Here is a 22,325-nt window from a genome sequence, read left to right as displayed (position 1 = left end):
CACATGATAGGATTAGATACACGGCTCAGCAGACAGTATCACACATGATAGGATTAGATACATGGCTCAGCAGGCAGTATCACACATGATAGGATTAGATACACCGCTCAGCAGACAGTGTCACACGTGATAGGATTAGATACATGGCTCAGCAGGCAGTATCACACAGGATAGGATTAGATACATGGCTCAGCAGGCAGTATCACACATGATAGGATTAAATACACCGCTCAGCAGACAGTATCACATATGATAGGCTTAGATACACAGCTCAGCAGACAGTATCACATATGATAGGATTAGATACAGCAGCTCAACAGACATTATGACACATGATAGGATTAGATACAGCAATTCAGCAGACAGTATTACACGTGATAGGATTAGATACACGGCTCAGCAGACAGTATCGCACATGGTAGGATTAGATACACGGCTCAGCAGACAGTATCGCACATGGTAGGATTAGATACACGGCTCAGCAGACAGTATCGCACATGGTAGGATTAGATACACGGCTCAGCAGACAGTATCGCACATGGTAGGATAAGATACACGGCTCAGCAGACAGTATCGCACATGGTAGGATTAGATACACGGCTCAGCAGACAGTATCGCACATGGTAGGATTAGATACACGGCTCAGCAGACCGTATCGCACATGGTAGGATTAGATACACGGCTCAGCAGACAGTATCGCACATGGTAGGATTAGATACACGGCTCAGCAGACAGTATCGCACATGGTAGGATTAGATACACGGCTCAGCAGACAGTATCGCACATGGTAAGATTAGATACAGAGCTCAGCAGACCGTATCATACATGATAGGATCAGATACATCGCTCAGCCGACAGTATCACACATGATAGGCTTAGATACACAGCCCAGCAGACAGTATCACACATGGTAGGCTTAGATACACAGCTCAGCAGACAGTATCACACATGGTAGGCTTAGATACACTGTGAAATATATTGCAGGAATCATTGTAATTGACTTGAGGCTGTGATGGGAATGACCGGGCCGCGCTCTATAAATACCGCCATGTCCCCCGGAGAGCTGCGCCGTGCTGCTCTGGGTCCTGATCTGAGATATATACAAGTATCAGGTCTGACATAGAACAGATTTCCCACTGAGGTGTCTTCTTCACATATGTGTCTTGGCTGCAGAAGATGAAAGCAAGGAGGGGAAACTTCTCAGAACTCCAAGCAGAAGGGATGAGACGTTTCTCCTTCCCTCTTTTTCTCGCAGTTTATTTATTTTGCGCGGAGCGGCCTCAGTGGCGGACGCGAACCCCGGGCTTCAAATGTAGAGAAAAGTCTGAGACGACTTTCTTCAGCCAAATGCAGCATTGACCTTAAATGGTAAAAGCTCCCAGGAGTGATTGAGAGGGCGGCCGGAGGGAGGGGGGGGGAAGCCTAATTTGCTCTTTTTAGTTGGTAATCTGCATAACCAAGAATAAACTGCATTTTCAGGGACGATCCGGGACGGAGCTTTCCATGTCAGGAGGATGCAGCACTGTGACTGCCGCAACTCCACGCTGAAGAGCCATCCATCAATGCGCTAAATACTGCTGCACAGCCGCAGGGTCCTACACGGCTGGAGGGGGGAAGGACAATGGAAAATAAATCGGGTAAGACAATATGTTATCTCGCCTTCACTCACACGTCTCCACAATCTTCTGCGGTCACTTAGGAGTTCTTGGGGTTAAAGAGCAGTTTTTAGGGTTTATTCACGCAGGCGATTTGAACGTCCGAGTTTGATGCTGACAGAAGTTGGACCAATAAAGTCTCTGTGTGGAATCGCATGTCTGATTATTTTCATGAGCCGATGACCTGCGTAAAAAAAATAAATGGCAGTATGTCCCAATCCGTGCGATTCTCAGACCAGAATCACCCATTGAAGTCTATGGATGCTTTAAAAAAATATGGCATATAGATGCGCTCCGGCTTTTTCATTGATTTCAATGGGACTTTTAAATGACATCAATTGGCCGACTTTCCGTTTTATTTATACGCGTATAAACCTGACGACGCTCTTGTACTAAAACACAAACACTTATGGAAACCGTCGAAATTGCAGTCGACTGTTAAATGTAGCCTACAGACAGAGCAGGTCTGCCATAGGTTAAAGCGGAGGTGAACTGTTAGATGACATATTACACCCCAAGCGTTGCCATGTGATCCGGGGCGAGATTGCAGCCTGAATAGCAATATACTACGGGACTAACTTGTAAGTAGATGAAGCTACTCAGTTCGTATTATTAGATTACCGTAAAACATCCACCAGTGCCCAGATGTGTGACATCATATGTGTTCATGTGACATCATATGTATACGTGTGACATGTGTTCGTGTGACATCATATGTATATGTGTGACATCATATGTGCACGTGTGACACCATATGTGTTCATGTGACATCATATGTGTTCATGTGACACCATATGTGCACGTGTGACACCATATGTGCACGTGTGACATCATATGTGTTCGTGTGACACCATATGTGCACGTGTGACATCATATGTGTTCGTGTGACACCATATGTGCACGTGTGACACCATATGTGCACGTGTGACATCATATGTATACGTGTGACACCATATGTGCACGTGTGACATCATATGTATACGTGTGACACCATATGAGCACATGTGACATCATGTGTTCGTGTGACATCATATGTGCACGTGTGACCCCATATATGCACGTGTGACATCATATGTGTTCGTGCAACACCATATGTGTTCGTGTGACATCATATATGCACGTGTGACATCATATGTGTTCGTGTGACCTCATACACACCGTAGGAATACATTGTATGCAGTATTGCGGTACTTTTTAATGGACATGTGTATGTGCAATTATAGCCCGTCTAGTTGCCGTTGAGCCCCGGCCTTAGAAATCACCCTTGGACCTTGGGACTCATGCTGGCCGTTGCTGTAAGGCATTACCCCTAATCAGACGCTCATGCGTTCTACCGCTTCAGGATCGGGGCATTACTGTAGATACTTTTCTAGGATGAGAGTGATTTTTCCACTGTGATTGTTCTTAAAGGGTTTGTCCACTTTGAACGCCCCTCTTCCCTATAGGGGTATGGTAGTAGAGGAGGGTCTTCTGCTCTGCACTCCTGCGGCTCTCACTTTTGTGCATTGATTTTAATGATCAGTATCTTGGATGATTACTGGGGGCCCATCAGCAGGTCGCCAGCCCCTATCCCTGTGATCAGCTAGGGGGACATGTCTTCTGCTCATGGCTTTGCTAGCTAAGTCCGTGTAGATTATTGTCTGTTCGTATCAGTATCGGAGGGGCATTCGGAATCTCCATAGCTGAATTCTGCTAAAAACCAGGACAAAGTAGCGCAGCATTCAGTGTTGTGTCCTCCTCTACAATGCCAGTCAGCCAGCTGGAAACCAGACAGACCCCATTATAGTGAATGGCGCCACCTGGCACCCTGCAGTTTCACCATATGACGGTTCTCTTCGATCACTTTATACAACTTTCTTACTTCCATAATGGAGCAGAAAATATGGAAAGCACAGATGCGAACACGCTCTTAAGGGGGCTGGCTATGTTTTTGCCCAGTTTCTGAAATGCCCTAAACTGTTGTATCCTGACATAACTAATCACAACTACCTCCGCTAATTACCCCTGCACTGCATTTCAAGGCACCCTACTGGACCAGCCGAGTAAAAACTGATTGGCGGCAGCCGTTGCGAACACGGCATTCAAGATGGCAGCGGTCACATGATTTGGCCAAGCGACCCCTTCCCCAGCTGTGTGCTCTTCTGCGCGGGTGTTGGAAGCGGGTTTATTCACACGACTGTGCTTGAAGCGCTGCGGGTGTTTTACAGTGTTTTATTGACCTGTGTGATGCCGGTTAGAGAGTCAGCAGAGACCGCATATGGCAACGACTGTACTGCGCATGACCGTGTATCTCACGGACGCGGTCATTCGCAGTGTGACCGCCATCTTGAGTGCTATAGGAGTGCTGCCTGCTGCCATTCAGTGTTTATTTAAGAGGTCCGGGGTCAGCAGGACTTGTACCTACCGCAGGTATAGGATAAGGGGCTTCAGTCCTGGATGCTTAGGGCAGACCCACCACAACCTTTCCCGTAGCTGCATTTTCCACCAGTCCCATCTTCAGTTTGTCTGGGCACTGGCATTGATGCAAGGGCCCTTCTCATGGGTGAGCAGACTTTGGCGTTTAGCGGATCCGTTTGGAATTGCGCCCATCTTCAGAGACGGCGTTGCACGTCTCGTCAGTTGCTTTGGAGGTGGCCGGTGGCCTGGACTTTAATCCGGCGCTGTACGACCTCCACCGAGATCTGCTGTGACCCGGTATGGTAGGCCATGGAGACAACCTAAATGTAGTCTCCTTCTATGCAGGAGTCCACTTCACACGTCTGCTCGCACGAACAGCTAGAGACACCTTTGCCACAAAGATGGCCTCCCTCATCTTCCGCTTCTGGCCTACCTCTCTGAGCCACCTGCGCAGCCTCATTATATAACATATGCTATAATAATAAAACACAAACCCCCTTACATTTTTACGGGTGGTCTATACAGCACAGGGGTAACTAATGGGGTATTAATGATTGCTTATATCAAAACACAACAGTTCAGTACATTTTAGAAATTTGTGTTACGGTACTAGTGGGGCGCCTAGGTACGCACAGCGCGGTGCTCCCTGATCTTCACCCACAGCACTGTCCCTTCCTGGAGATAGCCCTGATGGTGGACACGTCCAGGCCGCCAACTCTGACCCTACGCTTACTAGGGGGGACAGGCAGGGACCGCAGTACCTATGCAAGAGACTACTACCCACTAGCACTGACAGGAAAGGCAGATGACAAGAACCAACACAAAACAATACAAACAGAACAGAGGCAGATGGTAAAGCCTGGCTGACAACAGTGAGGTCTAGCAGACAAGCTGACAGAAATAGAATACAACCAGAGGCAGACTGGAACCCCTGGCTGATAACAGAAAGTAAAGCAGACAATAGCAAGGTCAAATGGACAAGCTGCATGAAGCAGGAAGCCTGGCTGACAACAGCGAGGTCTAGCAGACAAGCTGACAGAAAGCGGATAAAAACAAAGGCAGACTGGCTAGCACACAGAGGGAAAGGCACAAGGTACCAGGGCCAGACTACTCAGATGACACTGCAAACTGAACAATAATCGACCCCTCCCAGGCAACATGAGCTGGATATTATAGGGAGGCGGGAGGAGCCGATAGGTAGATGGACCTGTTCATCACCAGCACACCTCTCAGACACATAGCAGGTAATTAACCTGACTGGAGGCACAGGAGCTGTTAACCCTGGCTCGTCTGGACAGAACAAGGTGTGCTGGCAAAATAACTATGAACTGACAGGCGTAACAATTTGCCTAGAAAGTGGCCAACCCCATTAAAAGGTTTGCACCAGAATTACAAATTATCCTCTATCCCCGCTGAAACCCCCTACATTGAGGAGAAGAATCCATAGAGCGGCGGTTGCAAAAGCACTCCCCCACTCCATTAATTTTCAATAGGGCTGCAAAGATAGCCGAGCGACAAGTGCCGGGGTATTTCCGTCGGCCCCATTGAAATGAATGAAGCACCAACCGCACATTCTCAGCCGGTGGTCCATTCAGTGTGACATCACTGCGGATGGGGAATGCATCCCCACAGTGAGGAGAGGAGGGGAACCCCCGTTCTCAGGCTTGTGGGGGTCCCAGCTGTGAGACCCCACCAATCAGCAAGGTATCTCCTATCCTGTGGTTAAAGGATAACTTGTCATTCTGGCACAAATGCTGTAACTACGACCAGCTTAAAGGGACCATTATGTGGGACCCCCACGGATCAAACATTGGTGGTCTGTTCTAAAGATAATGATCTAAAGGCAGTTTTAAAGTGGTTATTAGGGCTATTATAATTGCATTACCTCTATCCCTCCTGCCCTTAGAATGGGGGAGTGGCTGTGCCTACGGTGGTAACCTTGCCATCAGGAACCCAACCAACGGCTTCATGGGTCAATTTTTTATGGGATTTCTTGTCAAAGCTTCTCTGGGACATTCTCAGGAGCTCCTTATTATCACAGCGTCATCCTCGCTCTTGTGTCAATAAATGATAAGAATTCTCTTAGAATTCCCATTAGATCTCTGTAGACTGTTCGGCCCCCGGAATGATGTATGTTATAGTCAGACGTAGCCCCCTTAGGGGTTCTCCAGTTTTTACCTCCCATTTCAATAACTAGAGCACGTGCGTACTGTTGCTCTATTTGCGATGGGAAAGTGCAGCTTCCCATCGGGAGACACCTGACATACGTGGGGAGCTGGGAGGGTATAGTGCTGACGTGTCACAGTGGCACTTACCATGCTCCTTCCCGGAGGGACACATGCAGTCAAGACCAGAGTATTTATGCAGGCCACCTGGGATAGCCCTAGGATAGGGAGTGCCCATTTAACAGGATAACAGGGGTTGTAGTTGTCACGGGTGACGCCACCGTTCCTTCACACACCGGTATGACTCTCGGCGGAGAACAAATGCAGCCACAGTCCGTTTTCAGTACCATGGGTCCTTGGGAACTGTTAGAGCCCAGCAAACTTTACTTGGTAACTTGAAACAACAATTACAAGGCAGTTCACTTATAGACTTCACAGTGCAGGTAAATTATTATCTTGCAGTACCCCCACCCAGTCCTGCAGACGCGTGGATGTGACAATCAGAGGATGTACCTCTACACAGTGATCCAGGCTCCAGACGGCCGCGTAGGAAAATTAGATGAAGTAGTACCTCTGCACTGGCCTTAAGAAGAAGTAGTTACTTACAAATGCTCTCTCTCTTTCTCTCTGGGGGCTCACTCCATTAACATCCAATCATACATGGCACGGGAAATCTCTCCTCCTCTTCCATTTTCACCACAAGGAGGCTAAAGGTGCTTCCATGTGGCTCTGTTTAGGTGAAACCAAGGTAGTAGACAAGATGGAAGACCTGCTACTCCAGAAGATGCAACTTCTTTCCCGCTCTCAATCACTCCTATTTATATCCTCTCTCATACCACATGACATGACAGACTTGATACATTTACATGCAGTCTTTGATGTGATAGATATTAACCTCTCAAGTGCTGCAGCTGTGCAACACACATACTGAAAATGACAAGACCGGCTTGCACAGTGCAACTACATGATACATACATGTATGACATTTATGGAGGGGACCAGGATGATGTACCGGGCCACTACAAACGAGTTAGTGTAATGCTCATCTACTAATTATATGGGAGTCCCCGCACTCCTCCAATGCTGGGGACCAATCATCAATGGCGTTCATTACATACCAGATCCCAGTTGTGGTAATTCACTTGGCAGGTGATATATATGGGCTTGTCTTGTGTCATCACTTATATAGTATTGCAGTAGACATACTATTTGGGGAAACAGAATATCATTTAGGGACATAATGTAATTTTTGTGACGGAGATTAATAGCTCAGGGCAGCATTGGGAAAATCCAATCCTTCTCCGCTGTCCTGCGCTGCTGCGGTCATAATAGAGAGTTCTTTCTGTATTCTTGGAGTGGGCAGCAAGCGGATGAGCCCTGTAAGACATAGACTGTATCTGCTCTATATGGACTGGGTATATGACAGGTGCCCATTGAGATTCCCCCAGCATGGCCAATCGCAGTAACCCCGCAGACCGGCATACGTGCACTGAGGTCCTACACAAGCTGTGCATTACAGCAGTCGCCGTCATAAACCGCAAAACAGTGCTCAAATAATACCGCGTAGTGTCTGAGTTACAGCAGTGCCATATTATCACCACAGTGTCCATACATAATCCACAAAGTGCCCAAAAAATGCCACCATAAAGTCTGAACTCTAAGGCTAATTTCACACGGGCAAGTGCCATATGGGGCCATGTTGGCGCGCTCGTCAACATGTGATTTCTCCACAGATGCAAGATGTTTTTATATCAAAACCACCTCACATCGCTTCGGGGAAGTAGCGATCCTCTGCCACGGCTGACAGACGCAAATCTCTAGTGCGCTGGCACACAGCAAGTATGCAATAACATGTGTGCTCGCTTCATGCCGCCCATCCCCACGCACGCACCAAGATAGAGCACACTGGTGCGAGTGGCCCAATACGAATCAATGGGCCATTGGCATCGCGTACAGGAAAATTGCACGCTTGCCACGCAATGACAATACACCCGTGTGAGATCTGACTAAGTTTGTGAAGACCCAGCGGCGCGGCCTTTTGTAACTGAGAGATGTTAGTTTTGTTAACATTGAGTAGTTTCAAGTGTTGGCCAAGTCTTTAGGCCGGCACCCAGTGCGCCGATGACCACCGGGACAACCGCTGTTGGCTTGTGCCGAAGAAGGTGAATTTGACCCTCACATCTCCATATTTGGCCATTTTCTGTCGTTGCTTCTCATCGCCCTGCCATCACCGGGTAGAGCAATGTCGACGAGCCGCACCCTTTTCAATGATGGTCAAATTGGGTGTGTCAGGGGCCAAAACGTTGGCTCTCTATATACCGAAATCTCATAGTATTGTTGCAGTTTGATTCCCAACCACTTTTCGGGCTCGCGGTCCCAGCGGTTCCTCACTGTGGGCAGATGGTAATTTTACAGAGGTTGCAATGGATCATCTTTGCCACCGCATTGGGTCTTTGTTTGAACTCAATCTGTGCAGTTGCTTTGCCCCAGCTGAGCCGGTGGTCGCGGCTCCACCAGCTTCTCCACAGAGTCGGCATTTTGCATCTATTATAGATTTTCCCAACCCGGCGTTTATCACTTTAGTCTTGATCGCCTGTCCTTGTGCGGCCAAATTTGATCCTCCTGTTTCATTTTTCAGACTTCCCTTTCTTTATTATTAAACTCCAATGGTGCCCTAATAATGCCAACGCAGTGCCAGAACTCTGATTATACCTTAAAGGGAACCCGGCATCGACTTTTTACAATGCAGTCCTCAATAAACCTCTAACTGCCCTGTAATGAGATTGCTAATTAGTTCTGTAATCCGTGCCGCGATGCCTTTACAATCTGCTTTGGACGTTTTTCTGCTCTGTATTAAAATGAGTTGAAGAGTCAGATCTTTGCCTCAGCGCCGTGCCAGGCGGCCCCTGGTCTTGATTGGCATGCATGCTGATCTCGTATTTGTTGCAGTCCCTCGCAGGCGCCGTAACAAACCCTCCCCGCGCCCTTCAGCTCTCCCTTACTTGCTGAGATTTCAGCGGCGTACTGCGCATGCGCCTTGAGGATCGTTACTCCTGAAGTCATCTGACCCCAGACGCAGTTGGAGTAACGATCCTCAAGGCGCATGCCAGGTGCACCACTAAAGTTACAGCTAGTAGAGGAGAGCTGTGGTGCCCGGGTGCGGGCAGGGTTTCCTACGGCACTTGCCAGGATTACAGCGAAGAAAAGACATCAGTATGCATGCCAATCAAGAACAGGGGTGAGCCTGGCGCGGCGCGGAGAGAAAACTCGGACTCTTTTCTGCTAAATCGGACTCTTTTCGGCTCATTAGAATTTAGCGCAGGAAAACTTCAAAAGCAGATTGTAAAGGTATCGGGGAAGGATTACAGAACCGGAGCGCGATAAGGAGATCTCATTAGCAGCACTGTTAAAGGTTTATCATGGATTGCATTACAAAAACGGGATGACCAGATCCCTTTAACAATACCAAACATAGTGCCCAAGGGTTCTCACATAAGCATTTTTTTTGCAGCGCCGGAGCACACAGCGAATACGGAATGACGTGTGCTTGCTGCGTGCCAACAATCCCCATACACGATCGTGGCATGCATGTATATTTCTGGCCCCTCCATAAGTGTCATACATGTCATGTCTTTTGTGTAGATGCGCTGTGCAAATTGTCTAGTCATTCTGTTATGTGTATTGCACAGCTGCAGCAAATGAGAGGTTAATGTTTGCATGAGACTGGGAGATGTCTGCAAATGTATCAATTTATGTCATGTGGTATGTGAGAGATTATAAATGTGAGTGTCAGAGAGCAAGGTGGGGTTCTTCTTCTGGTCTTCTCGTCTTCTGGGTTTCTGAGAGAGAGTGCCGCCACATGGGGGTACCTTCAACCCTCATGTGGTGAAGAATGGATGAAAAAGCGAGGTTTCCTGAGTACCTCGATGCCAGGAGCCAACAATGAGTGAGGACAAAAGGAAGAAAGAGATTGAGAGTGAGCGAGAAGAGACGGCCAAGACCACCGTGCAGAGGTACTGTTCTGAGAGAGTCTGTGAAGTGACCCTACCCTTATCCTCCTCTGGAGAGTTCCCCGTCCAGGAGCGGTTCCTAGCAGATAACTGTGACTGCAGGACCTGTTTCATCCTGAGTTCCTCCCTGACCTCTAGTCTTCTGTTTGCCTGTGCCAGTGTATTCTTAAGTGTATCCTGATAAAGTTCACAAGTACAGTTTTGCCCGGCCCTGACCGTTCCCAGGGACCTGAGGCACGCTACACAGTCTGAAGTTTATTTACCACCGAAGGTCATTCCTCTGGGTAACGGAACGGTGGTGTCACCCGTGACAACCTTATCTCCTGTTCTTATGTTTTTTGGCCATCCCTCTCCTAGGGGTGTCCAGAAGAGGCCCAGTGCTGCTGTGGCCGAGGCTACGTGTGTCCCTCCAGGAGGGAGCCTGGTAAGTGCCACCATGACAAGTGACCACTCTACCCTCCCAGCTCCTCAGCGTCTGCCCTGTGTCCGGTGTCACCCTACGGGCCACTGCACTGATACGTAGTAGCATATGCTTGTGTGAGAGAGCCCCAAACCAAGAATACCACCAACAGTACCCTAATAGTAGGAAAAATCCGTCAGTCTGGAGTCCACACTGCTTGCCTCACGGAGGATTCTCCTAACTAGATACAACTGTAACAAACCCCTAGCTGTGACAAATATTACATCTGAATATATATTTTAGCATTTGGATATAACTAGGAATGTTCCTATTCACTGACAGCAAGCAGATATCTTAGAAAGGTGAAGAGTTAAAAGGGGTTTTCCTGGAAATTTTTTTATTGATGATCTATCCCCATGATAAGTCATAACTAAATGATCAGCTGGGGTCTGCCGCTCGGGACCCCAGATGATCAACTGATGTGGCACTGACAGCGGATGACCAAACACACTGTATGAAGCAGATTGCTCCAACCCCCATGTAGTGGCCAGTGCAGGTAACTGCAGCTGCCATTGATTCTAATGGTTGCTGTGCCTGCAATTACCACCACTGGCCACTATGCAGGGGTCAGAGCATCAGCTCCCGCTCTGTACCCCTATGTGTTGTTTCACTGATAGCGGGTCCCAATTAGCTAGCGTACACCGCTCGGGATCATGGCCAATCAACTATTGGGGACCTATCCTAAGAAAAGGTCGTCAATAGACATTGTTGTGGTATGGGGGTGATATCACATCATGTCCTCAGGGTCTGTATACAAAGCCGACTTCCCATCATAACATCAGGCTGGATTATACGAGGTTTGAGGAAACTTACACTTGTTTCTCTCGGTATTTCCCCCCGTGGATCCCGTCCAAACATCACATTCTGGAGAGACGAATTACTCCAAACCCATAGTGATTGCCGCCGCTCTCTCACGCCGAGCCGCTCCTTCCACTATATTGATTGATTGTCGATCCTCCAGAGGTTTTAGCCCCAGATGTAGCGGCGGTTCTAGTAATCGTCACAGGGTTATTGTATATATTCTGTGTGCCCACCATAACTCTATATCTCTATCTGAACGGGACCTAGAGCTTTTATCATCCTGAGCTTCCAAGATCATGAATAAAATGCTAGGACTGTAGTGAATACTGACACGGAGCAAAAGAGAACAGGTGAGGGTGGTAAAAAGAATCTAAAAGTGTAATATATGTAAAAGTGTGCACATTTGGAATTTGTGAACATTGATACTTGTCAGTGATTGTATTTGCTGGTCCGAGTACTGACGGCTTTGTAGCCAGCATATTGTTTGGTTTCATCAGCCATCAGTGACATCAGCCGTCCATAGTCTAAATAGCAGCGCCGGTGCTGTCCAGTAAGAAACAATGGTTTGATGGCCTGGCCGTGAAGGGATGTCCTGGTGTTCTGGCTGTCAGTGATACAGTGGCCGGGTGTCCTGGTTGTGATATAGAGTCCTGGTGTCCTAGTTGTGATGTCTTAGTGCCATTGCTCTGGTATGGTGTCCAAGTGTCCTGTTATTTGTTGTTTTGGCTGTGGTATGATGTCCTGGTGATCTAGCTGAGATATGAAGTCCTGGTGTCATGTCTCTGGTATGATGCGCTAGAATCCTCACTGCGATATGGTGTTTCGGGTTTGATATGACTTGCTGGTGTCCTAGTTGTGATATAGAGTGTTTATGTCCTGGTTGTGATATGATGTCCTGGTGTCCTGACTTTGGTATTATGACCTGGTGTTGATATGGTGTGCTTCTGTCTTAGCTGTGATATTATGTCCTGGCTCTAGCATGGTGTCTTGGCTATGATATGGTGTCCACGTTGCAATATGGAGTCCGGGTGTCCTGGCTCTGGTATGGTGTCCAAGTTGTGATATGAAGTCCTGGTGTCCTGGCTGTGATGTCCTGGTGTCCTGGCTCTGGTATGGTGTCCAAGTTGTGATATGGAGTCCTGGTGTCCTAGCTATGATGTCCTGGCTCTGGTATGGTGTCCAAGTTGTGATATGGAGTCCTAGTGTCCTAGCTGTGAAGTCCTGGCTCTGGTATGGTGTCCAAGTTATGATATAAAGTCCTAGTGTCCTAGCTGTGATGTCTCGTTGTCCTGGCTCTGGTATGATGTCCAAGTTATGATATGGAGTCCTGGTGTCCTAGTTGTGATGTCCTGGCTCTGGTAGGGTGCCCACGTTGTGATATGGAGTCCTTGTGTCCTAGCTGTGATGTCCCGGTGTCCTGGCTTTGGTATAGTGTCCAAGTTGTGATATGGAGTCCTGGTGTCCTAGCTGTGATGTCCCGGTGTCCTGGCTTTGGTATAGTGTCCAAGTTGTGATATGGAGTCCTGGTGTCCTAGCTGTGATGTCCTGGTGTCCTGGCTCTGGTATGGTGTCCAAGTTGTGATATGGAGTCCTGGTGTCCTAGCTGTGATGTCCTAGCTCTGGTAGGGTGTCCTAGTGTCCTGACTGCAGAAACATCCGTATTCACACTGTATATGGAAAGAACTTTTCAATTACAGACATTTCTGCCACATTTCAGCCCTTCGTGGACCTGCTGTCATTCTTTCTATACAGTGCAGGTTCACTGCAAGCGGGAACTCACACACAACAGAAGTTTCGTCGCCTTCCCATTTATCTAAGGGCCGGTTCACACTTGTACTGTGGAATCTATGTTCGTACTCCGTTATGGGAGCAGAACAACACTGACTATAATGGAGTCCTTTCGGTTTCCAGCTATGCAGACAGCGCTAACTCATCCTGTCTCATCAACGGAGTGTCCTAATGGATGCTGATATGAACAAGCCCCATTCATTGAGTAGAGCTGGGTTGCACATCCCAGCACAGCTGGTGGTTAGAAGCTGATGGGATATTGGTTGGGATCAATGGGGATCCCAGAGGTCATGAGGTTACCTTGCAGTGCGTCTTATAGACAGTGCACCCTGAATCTGATCATAATGTGCAGCCGTCTACCTGTACCCTTAGCTAAGGTGACCAGATTTTCTGAGGGTCAAAGCAAGACAGAGGGGTGTGGTCAGGGGCGGGGCTTATCACAACATATGATTTTACCTTCGATGTTATAAAAAGTACAAAGAGCAAATTCCGCAGCATTTCCACATCCAAAAAAATGTCAAAATCTATACCATTGGTACGGATTTTGACTGGAAATACTATGAATCGTTCCCCCTTACCTTCTCCAAAGGCTTCCCGCTGTCAGTACTCCTGGCCTCATCTGACTACTATCACCTGACCAGCAGTGCCGCACCTGACCAGGCCGCTGGGAACCGGAAGCCAGGGAGCGCTGACTGTGGGGAGCCTATGGAAGAGGAGAGGGGAGCGCCGCATAGTATGAAATCAGCTGCGGATACACGGGGTTTCCACACTCATGTTGCAAGACTTTGACTGTTTTTCGGATATGCAAATGCTGCGGGAATTTGCAACGGAAATTTCCGCCGTGGACATTCTGCAGCATTTCTGCCACGTCTAAATAGACCCTAAGGGCTCATGTCCACGGGACATGCCGGAGCCCGCAGCGGAATATGACCCTGCCCGCGGCCGGCCACCCTGCGTACCTGTCCTGGTCTGTACTGCAGATGTGTGCGGAACTAATGAGGAAAGGTCAGGGGAGGAGGATCCTGGGTGCGCACACTGCCGTCATCCTGTAGTCCCGCTGCAGAGTGATTACCAGCTGAGGAGCACCCCAGCTGGTAATTACCTTCATGGTGACCCCACTAGGGACGGAAAAGGCTGTCCCTCCGGGGACCCTGGGGAAAGCGGGACACAGCGTCCCAAAGGAGGACTGTCCCGCCTAAAATGGGATGTCTGGTCACCTTACCTTAGCGTGCAATGTACAGTAACACTCCCTCCATCTCTCGCTGCTATGAAATAGTTCGGATCGCGAGCGTCGGGTTGTAAACGTTTATCGTCTTGATTGTTCCTTGGCAGACGGATGGTATGAAATGTCCCATCACAGCTTGGAACTTAAGATGCTTTCTGCGTGAGTCACAGCACTGGAAGAAGCCATTGTTTAACAGCAAGACTGAGAATATGAGGCTGTGAGGAGCAGAAATAACGAGGGGGGGGGGGGATATACAGGACGAGGATTGAAGCATCTCATGAATTATCTCCATGCCAAATAAAGTAAGAAAGGAGAAAACTTCAGAAACTTCAGAGAAACTTTTATCCATCAGTTAGAAATTAGATTTTAAACCGATAAGTTGAATCAGAATGATTGTTCATCCGGGGGCTTTAATGTGAACCATCTGACAACGGCCGCCTGCACACGGGCAGATTTGCATTGGAGAATCCGGGGCGGGCGTCTGCCTCCAGATTCCGCAGCCAATACCGGCCATAGCACGCTATGGAACAGTGGTTCTTCCTGCACACGAGCGGAAACCGATTGTGGTTTACGCTTGCGGAAGAAAAATCGCAGCATGCTCTATTCTTGCACGGATAGCTTCCATTGAAGTCAGGGGAAGCCGTCCGACCTGCAACCTTCCGCAATTGACATTGTAGAAAAGTCATGGATTCCGCGTCATAGCTAGACGATGACACGGGAAAAGCAGGAGTTTAAAAAAAAATCTGAACTGCGCATGTCCAATGGCGAGCCGTGCGGACCATTCATAGCACAGAGAAAAGAAAAAGAAAGCAGGTACGCGCGGACACGGCTGCTATCAGGGCCGGATACCACTGCGGAATCCTACCCGCCCGTGTGCAGGCGGTCAAAATCTCTCTAGACATGATTTACATCAAGAACTGAAGCACTGGTGTATCATACTTCAGAGCTGTACTCACTATTTTGCTAGTGGAGTCACTGTGTACATACATTACTTATCCCGTATTATACTCCAGAGCTGCACTCACTATTCTGCTGGTGGAGTCACTGTGTACATACTTTACTTATCCTGTACTGCTCCTGAGTTACATCCTGTATTATACTCCAGAGCTGCACTCACTATTCTGCTGGTGGAGTCACTGTGTACATACATTACTTATCCAGTAGTGATCCTGAGTTACATCCTGTATTATACTCCAGAGCTGCACTCACTATTCTGCTGGTGGAGTCACTGTGTATATACATTACTTATCCTGTAGTGATCCTGAGTTACATCCTGTATTATACTCCAGAGCTGCACTCACTATTCTGCTGGTGGAGTCACTGTGTACATACATTACTTATCCTGTACTGATCCTGAGTTACATCCTGTATTATACTCCACAGCTGCACTCACTATTCTGCTGGTGGAGTCACTGTGTACGTACGTACATTACTTATCCAGTACTGATCCTGAGTTACATTTGGTACTATACTCCAGAGCTGCACTCACTATTCTGCTGGTGGAGTCACTGTGTACATACATTACTTATGTACTGATCCTGAGTTACATCCTGTATTATACTCCACAGCTGCACTCACTATTCTGCTGGTGAAGTCACTGTGTACATACATTACTTATCCTGTACTGATCCTGAGTTGCATCCTGTATTATACTCCAGAGCTGCACTCACTATTCTGCTGGTGGAGTCACTGTGTACATACATTACTTATCCTGTACTGATCCTGAGTTCCATCCTGTATTATACTCCAGAGCTGCACTCACTATTCTGCTGGTGGAGTCACTGTGTACATACATTACTTATCCTGTACTGATCCTGAGTTACATCCTGTATTATACTCCAGAGCTGCACTCACTATTCTGCTGGTGGAGTCACTGTGTACATACATTACTTATCCTGTACTGCTCCTGAGTTACATCCTGTAGATCTTTTATTATAAAAGTATGAAACATAACAATAAAAGCAAACTGTAACAATAGTAAATAATAATAATACAACCGTATACAGAGATAAGGCCCTTCACCCAGAGTCCATGGTCCACAAACAAAAGAAACCCCGTGTCTGGACTCCCCTCCCCCCTGCCGCACACTCGCACACACACTCAACACAAAACACAATATACCTAAAAGAAGAGCATCCAGCTATCCAGAAGAGAAAACTAAAACTAAAACTACAGGTCCAGCCGCACCGCACTGAAACCCCATCATAAACAAAATTAGGCAATAACGTAAACATAACATATATATATATATATACCAATAATTAACTAAATATGAAAATAAAGACCAAGCCAACCGGCATACAAAAATAACTAAAGAAAAATTTTTTTTTTTTTTTTTTTTGGGTCCCCAGTGCAGCTCGGGGGCCATGCCTGCTCCACCAGTCCGTGCCCAGAGTTCCAAAGTTCAGGACGTGCCAAGCCACACCAGGGTTTTTTTTTTTTTAATATATATAAACTGTACAACACTCTGCCTGCCGCAGCCTGGGGGCCATGCCCGCTCCACCAGTCCGTGCCCAGAGTTCAATGTTCGGGACGTGCCAGGCTACGGCTCAAGGCGTGAAACCACTCCCCCCCAACCCCCCACCCAACCTAACTACCACCCAGAACGTGAATATATACATATAAAACATACAATAACCAATATACATGACATACACGATATATTAACATAACCCGAAAGCCTAAGGTCGGCTCTCCTGCAGCCCTACTTCACTCCATTTTGCCCAAATCAAAACAAAAAGCTTTATGGTGCACTCACAGCCCGCCACCGGGATTGGAGGTGATAAGCCGGGCACAGATATCTTAATGTACTATCCCTTGCATTTTCTCCCTATTCTTTCCCTAATTTGCCCTAGACTGTCCTTAGTCTGCCCCTCAGTCTGACCCTTCATGGAAAACTGTCCCTGCCCTATCCCTCCTCTCTCCCTATCCTGTCCCTCCTCTCTCCCTACTCTGCCCCTAGAAAATTAAGAAAAACAAACTGTCCCTAACGAAATACAAGCCCTCTCCATAGGAGAGAAGCTTTAGATGTGCCCAGCTTCTCATACTCCAAAGAACGCACCTTCACCAGGTCACCCAGGATGTTCCTACAGACCGTATCCACGGGGAGGACTTTCAGTTCCGTCGAGATTAAACACCGTGCACTCCAGATGTGGAACCTGACCACTAGGCTAACTAGAAATAAAGTGCAGCGGTCCCTGCCACCAAGGCCTCTGAACGCTCCATAAGCCCACTCCGCATAGGAGAGGTGTGCCAGCTGAGGCCAGCCTATGGAGACCCCTACCCGTTGGTATACCTCTGTATTAAAGGGGCACTGAAGCAGGAAATGCTCCATGCTTTCCAGCACGTCGCTGCACTCCTGACGGGGGCAACCCCTGTCAATCAGAGGCCTGCTCTTCAAGTTACCCCTTACATACAGTCTCCCGTGAAAGCAGCGCCAAGCCAAGTCCCAAAACTTCAAGGGGACCCGGGTTGAATTCAGTAAACGTAACCCTCCCTCCAGGTCCCGACTTGGGCAGTCCTTGAGCGCCAGGGGCTTCTGGAAATGGGTCAACAGGACTCTTTCGTCGAGGAGCCTCCTCGTCAGAGTCCTGATCTCCCACATCCCCAGACCCCACCGGCGTATCACCTTCAGAACCAAGGTAGCGTAAGCCGGGAGATGTCCGTGCTGCGTGCGAAGGTCCTTCACTCGCCCTCCTGTCTCCCATTCCTGGAAGAAGGGCCGAAACCATCCCCTGCAGGAGTAGACCCACGGAGGAGCCCTCTCTTGCCAGAGGTTGCCTATGTTGATCTTAAAAAAAGTGTTTACAAGAAACACCACGGGGTTGACCATAGACAACCCCCCTAGTCTCCTCGTGCGGTATGTAACATCTCTCCTGATCAGGTTCAACCTGTTCCCCCACAACATTAGGAAGAACAGGTTGTAGACCCGAGTCCAGAGAGGTTCTGGCAAAATGCATACGCTGCCCAGGTAGATGAATAACGGGAGCAGGTATGTTTTGATCAGGCTAATTCTTTCCCGAAGGGTCAAAGACCAACCCTTCCACTGGTTTACCTTGTGAGTTGCACCATCCAGCCTGTCCACCCAATTTTGCATGGGGTAATCCCCCTGGCCGAATTTGATGCCAAGTACTTTTGCTGAAGTTTGGGGCACCGGAAGGGTGTCCGGGAGATCAAACGTAGGATCCCCCCTTCCTAACCAGAGACTTTCACACTTATCCCAGTTGACCATAGACCCGGAAGCTTCCGAGTAGCGGTCCACCTCCGACACCACAAACTCCGCCTCCTCTCTCGAGGACACGAAGAGCGTGACATCATCGGCGTATGCCACTGCCCTCAGGGTAGCCTCCGGCACCGCCCGGTCCATCCCGACCCCTGCTATAGGTCCACAATCAACCCTCCTAAGGAAGGGATCTATCGCAAACGCATACAACAGGGGGCTTAGAGGACAGCCCTGGCGGACGCCGGACCCCACCTCAAAAGGGCGGCCGGGCCAACCGTTCACCAGCGGGAAAGTCTCAGCCCCTGCATACAAAGTTCGCAGCCAATCAACAAACCCCACTGGCAGGCCGTATCTCAGAAGGACGGACCAGAGGTACTCGTGATTAACCCGATCAAACGCTTTGGCCTGATCCAAGGACAGCAGGTACCCCTCCCAGTGACCAGCCCTACCCTGCTCCACTGCCTCCCGGACACCGAGAACAGCGCTAAAGGTGCTACGGCCTGGAACAGAGCAATGCTGCGCCCCCGAGAGGAGCCGGGGTGCAAACTTGACCAGCCGATTAAACAGCACTTTTGCCAGAACCTTCCTGTCCGTATTGAGAAGCGCTATGGGACGCCAGTTCTCTATACGGCTCGAGTCTTTACCTTTTGACAGAATGATCAAGGCCGACCTCCTCATTGACTTTGGCAGAGTGCCCGAGGAAAGACACTCATTTAATACCTCCGTCAAGAGGGGACTCAAGAGGTCCTTGAAGGTCTTATAATACTCAGATGTTAATCCATCCGGACCTGGCGACTTTTTGGGCCGGAGCCCATCAATCGCCAGTCTAACTTCCTCTTCTCTGATCTCTTCTGTCAAAACGCCAAGAGAGGTGTCCACCCCTGGCCCAGGGACAGTTTCAGCCAGGAAAGCCGACATCACTTCCGAATCTAGATCCCTCTTTCCCAAGAGTTGCGAGTAGTAGGATCTGACGACCTCCAGAATCCCTGATCTGGATCGATTCAGGGACCCCGTACTGTCAATCAGTCCAGTGACCACTTTACTATTCACTGACATCCTACAGTTTTTGTAAGGGTCGGGCGAGCGGTACTTCCCGAAATCCCTCTCAAAAACCAAGGATGCGTGTCGTCATACTGGCACGTCTTGAGTAAAGATTTCACTCTGGAGATCTCCTCGCGGCTACCTCCAGTCGAAACGAGATGTTCGAGTTTCCTCCTCAGGCCATTGTACAGGCGGTACCTGTCCAGGCATCTGAGGTTGGAGAGCTCACGGAAGAACCTCGCCGCCCTCCTCTTGAACATCTCCCACCACTCTGACTTACTGCTACAGAGATCCAGTAATGGTACCTGGCTCTGCAGAAAATCCTCAAAGGACTGTCTTATCTCTGCTTCCTCCAGGAGTGATGAATTCAGTCTCCACAAACCTCTACCCATCCGGGGGGTCTCTGCAACATTCAGAGAAAACAAAATCAGACAGTGGTCGGAGAATTCCACCTCAACAACGGACACTGGTGAAGAGATGGCTTCCTCCTTCAAATAAAACCTGTCTATTCTAGACCTGCTCTGACCTCTATAATAGGTGAACCCCTCGTGGCCTGGGGTGTGCCGGATGTGGACATCCACCAGGCGAGCCTCGCTAGCTACACTATTAAGTGCGACGCCATCAAAAGTCAACCGCCTGTCTCCAGAGCCTCCCCTATCGCGGGCTCTTGTGACTGCATTAAAGTCACCTCCAAAGACAACTTGGCGGCTGGTAAAAAGGTAGGGCTTGATCCTCATAAAGAGACTCTTCCTGTCCTTTTTTGACTGGGGACCATAGATGTTTACAAGTCTCAATTCTTGTCCCTTCATGAGGACATCTAAGATCAGGCACCTTCCCATTTCTAATTCAATTACTCGTCGGCATTCGACCGCTGCGGTAAAAAGGACCGCCACTCCGCTATACGGCTCGGCCGCAAGAGACCAGTAGGAAGGGCCTGACCTCCACTCCCTTTTTGCCTTATGTATGGCTGCCAAATCAGACAGCCTGGTCTCCTGCAAAAATAAAATGTCGGCTTCAACGCGGCCGAGAAAATCAAAGGCCGCAAATCTAGCCGTATCTGACTTAATGCTGGCAACGTTAATTGATGCCAGAGTCAGCGGAGTGGGTGCCGCCATCATGAGTGATTAAATTAGATGGCTTTCTTCCTCACACCCGCTTCTTCGGGGTCGGAGGAAAGCCCCTTGCTTCTTTTTTTGGACACAGATGTGTCCATAGCAGGGGATCCCCCGACCCCATCGTCCTTGTTTCCAGGCTCCAGAGTAGCCCCCTCCCCGGAAGGAACTAGGCCTCCACGAGGAGGAGACTCAGTGCCCCCTGTTGACCCTTTCTTTGCCCCAGGCACCTTGCCCTTCGCTTCCCCCTCAGAGGAGGAAGAGATGTCTTGAAGGGCCCGGTACCTATTGGAGAGTCCAACTGGAGGCGAGCAGGCTTCTCCTTCCAGTACTTGGCCAGGGGTGGGAGAAGATCTTGAATCCCCCCTTCGCTTTCTCCTAGTGGCACCTAGCTTACGCCGTTTCTCTAACCACCTCTTTCCTTCCTCATCCACACTCTCATAGTGGGAGGAATCTGAAGAGTTGGTCTTTCCCTCCTCCCTCTGGATCCTCCTGTCCTCTTCATCCACTTCGCTGTCCCTCAAAGCCTCAGCCGCGAGATTTGCTTCAGGAACAGGGGCCACCATTGATCCACCTGCTGTGGGCGCTCCTGTCAGCTCCCTGCTCCGTCTGCGCTTGTCCTGACGCCTCTGCTCAGCAGGCGTCTTTTGCCGGTTCTTCCCTGGCTCCTGAGCTCCTCCACCTCTGCTAGTCCCCTCACCCCCAGAGGCCGCACCGTGGCCCCCATCCGTAGGTGCTGAGACCGCATTGGCAAAGGAGCGTGGACAGCGACTGAATGGGTGACCAAGGTCACCACACAGGTTACACCTAATCTCTGCACAGGAGGCGGCTAGATGACCCACACCCCCACACAGAGCGCACTTCAAGGTCTTACAAGCGGCGCTCAAGTGTGAGGGGTCGCCGCACCTGTGGCAGAGCTTCGGCTGCCCCTGGTAAAAGGCCAAGATACGATCCCTGCCGAGGAAGGCTGCAGAAGGTATGTGTGCCACTGAGTTTCCTGAACGCTTCAGCTTGACCATGAATGTCCAGGCCCCGGACCAGATGCCGTGCTCATCCCGGTTCTTTCTGGGCATGTCTGTCACCTCTCCGTATCGACCGAGCCACGTCATAATATCAAAACAAGAAAGCGACTCGTTACGAGTCAAAACGGTCACCTTCTTGACTTCGTTCTGGCGAGACACCACCTGGACGGCAAAGTCTCGCCAGCCGGGCTCGCTTTTCATCAGCTCGTAATTCCCCCAGAAGAGTTCTAGCCCCTCTGGGCGAACAAAGCTGATGTCAAACTCAGACGTGCCGAAGGGATGGATCAGGGCAAAGATGTCAACCGCCCTGAAGCCCATCTTCAGTAGAAGCTCCACTACTCTCGCCCTCGGGGGGCATGTATCATTGCCCCTCCAACGAAGACGGACCACATTCCTACGACCTGCGTCCTGCCCGGGTGTTGGTAGG

At 49.2% G+C, this 22,325-nt stretch overlaps 1 protein-coding gene across 2 annotated transcripts in view; it reads left to right on the top strand.

Moving 5' to 3' along the window:
- The first annotated feature begins 1,278 nt into the window (after positions 1-1,278).
- IRAG1 (inositol 1,4,5-triphosphate receptor associated 1) overlaps positions 1,279-22,325 on the top strand; it is a 125,351-nt gene continuing 104,304 nt past the window's right edge. Inside the window, exons 1-2 of one of the 2 annotated variants that reach the window (XM_066583545.1) lie at positions 1,279-1,368; positions 1,480-1,637. The gene's annotated coding sequence lies outside the window, so the exon portion shown is untranslated. Of the gene's footprint in view, positions 1,369-1,470; positions 1,638-22,325 lie in introns of those variants that run through there. The other variant, XM_066583544.1, reaches the window with a different exon arrangement.

Source organism: Eleutherodactylus coqui, chromosome 11 (genome assembly GCF_035609145.1).
Source record: "Eleutherodactylus coqui strain aEleCoq1 chromosome 11, aEleCoq1.hap1, whole genome shotgun sequence".
Taxonomy (NCBI): domain Eukaryota; kingdom Metazoa; phylum Chordata; class Amphibia; order Anura; family Eleutherodactylidae; genus Eleutherodactylus; species Eleutherodactylus coqui.
The sequence above is the reverse complement of the archived record's forward strand: the minus strand, read 5'-3'. Positions and strand labels throughout refer to the sequence as shown.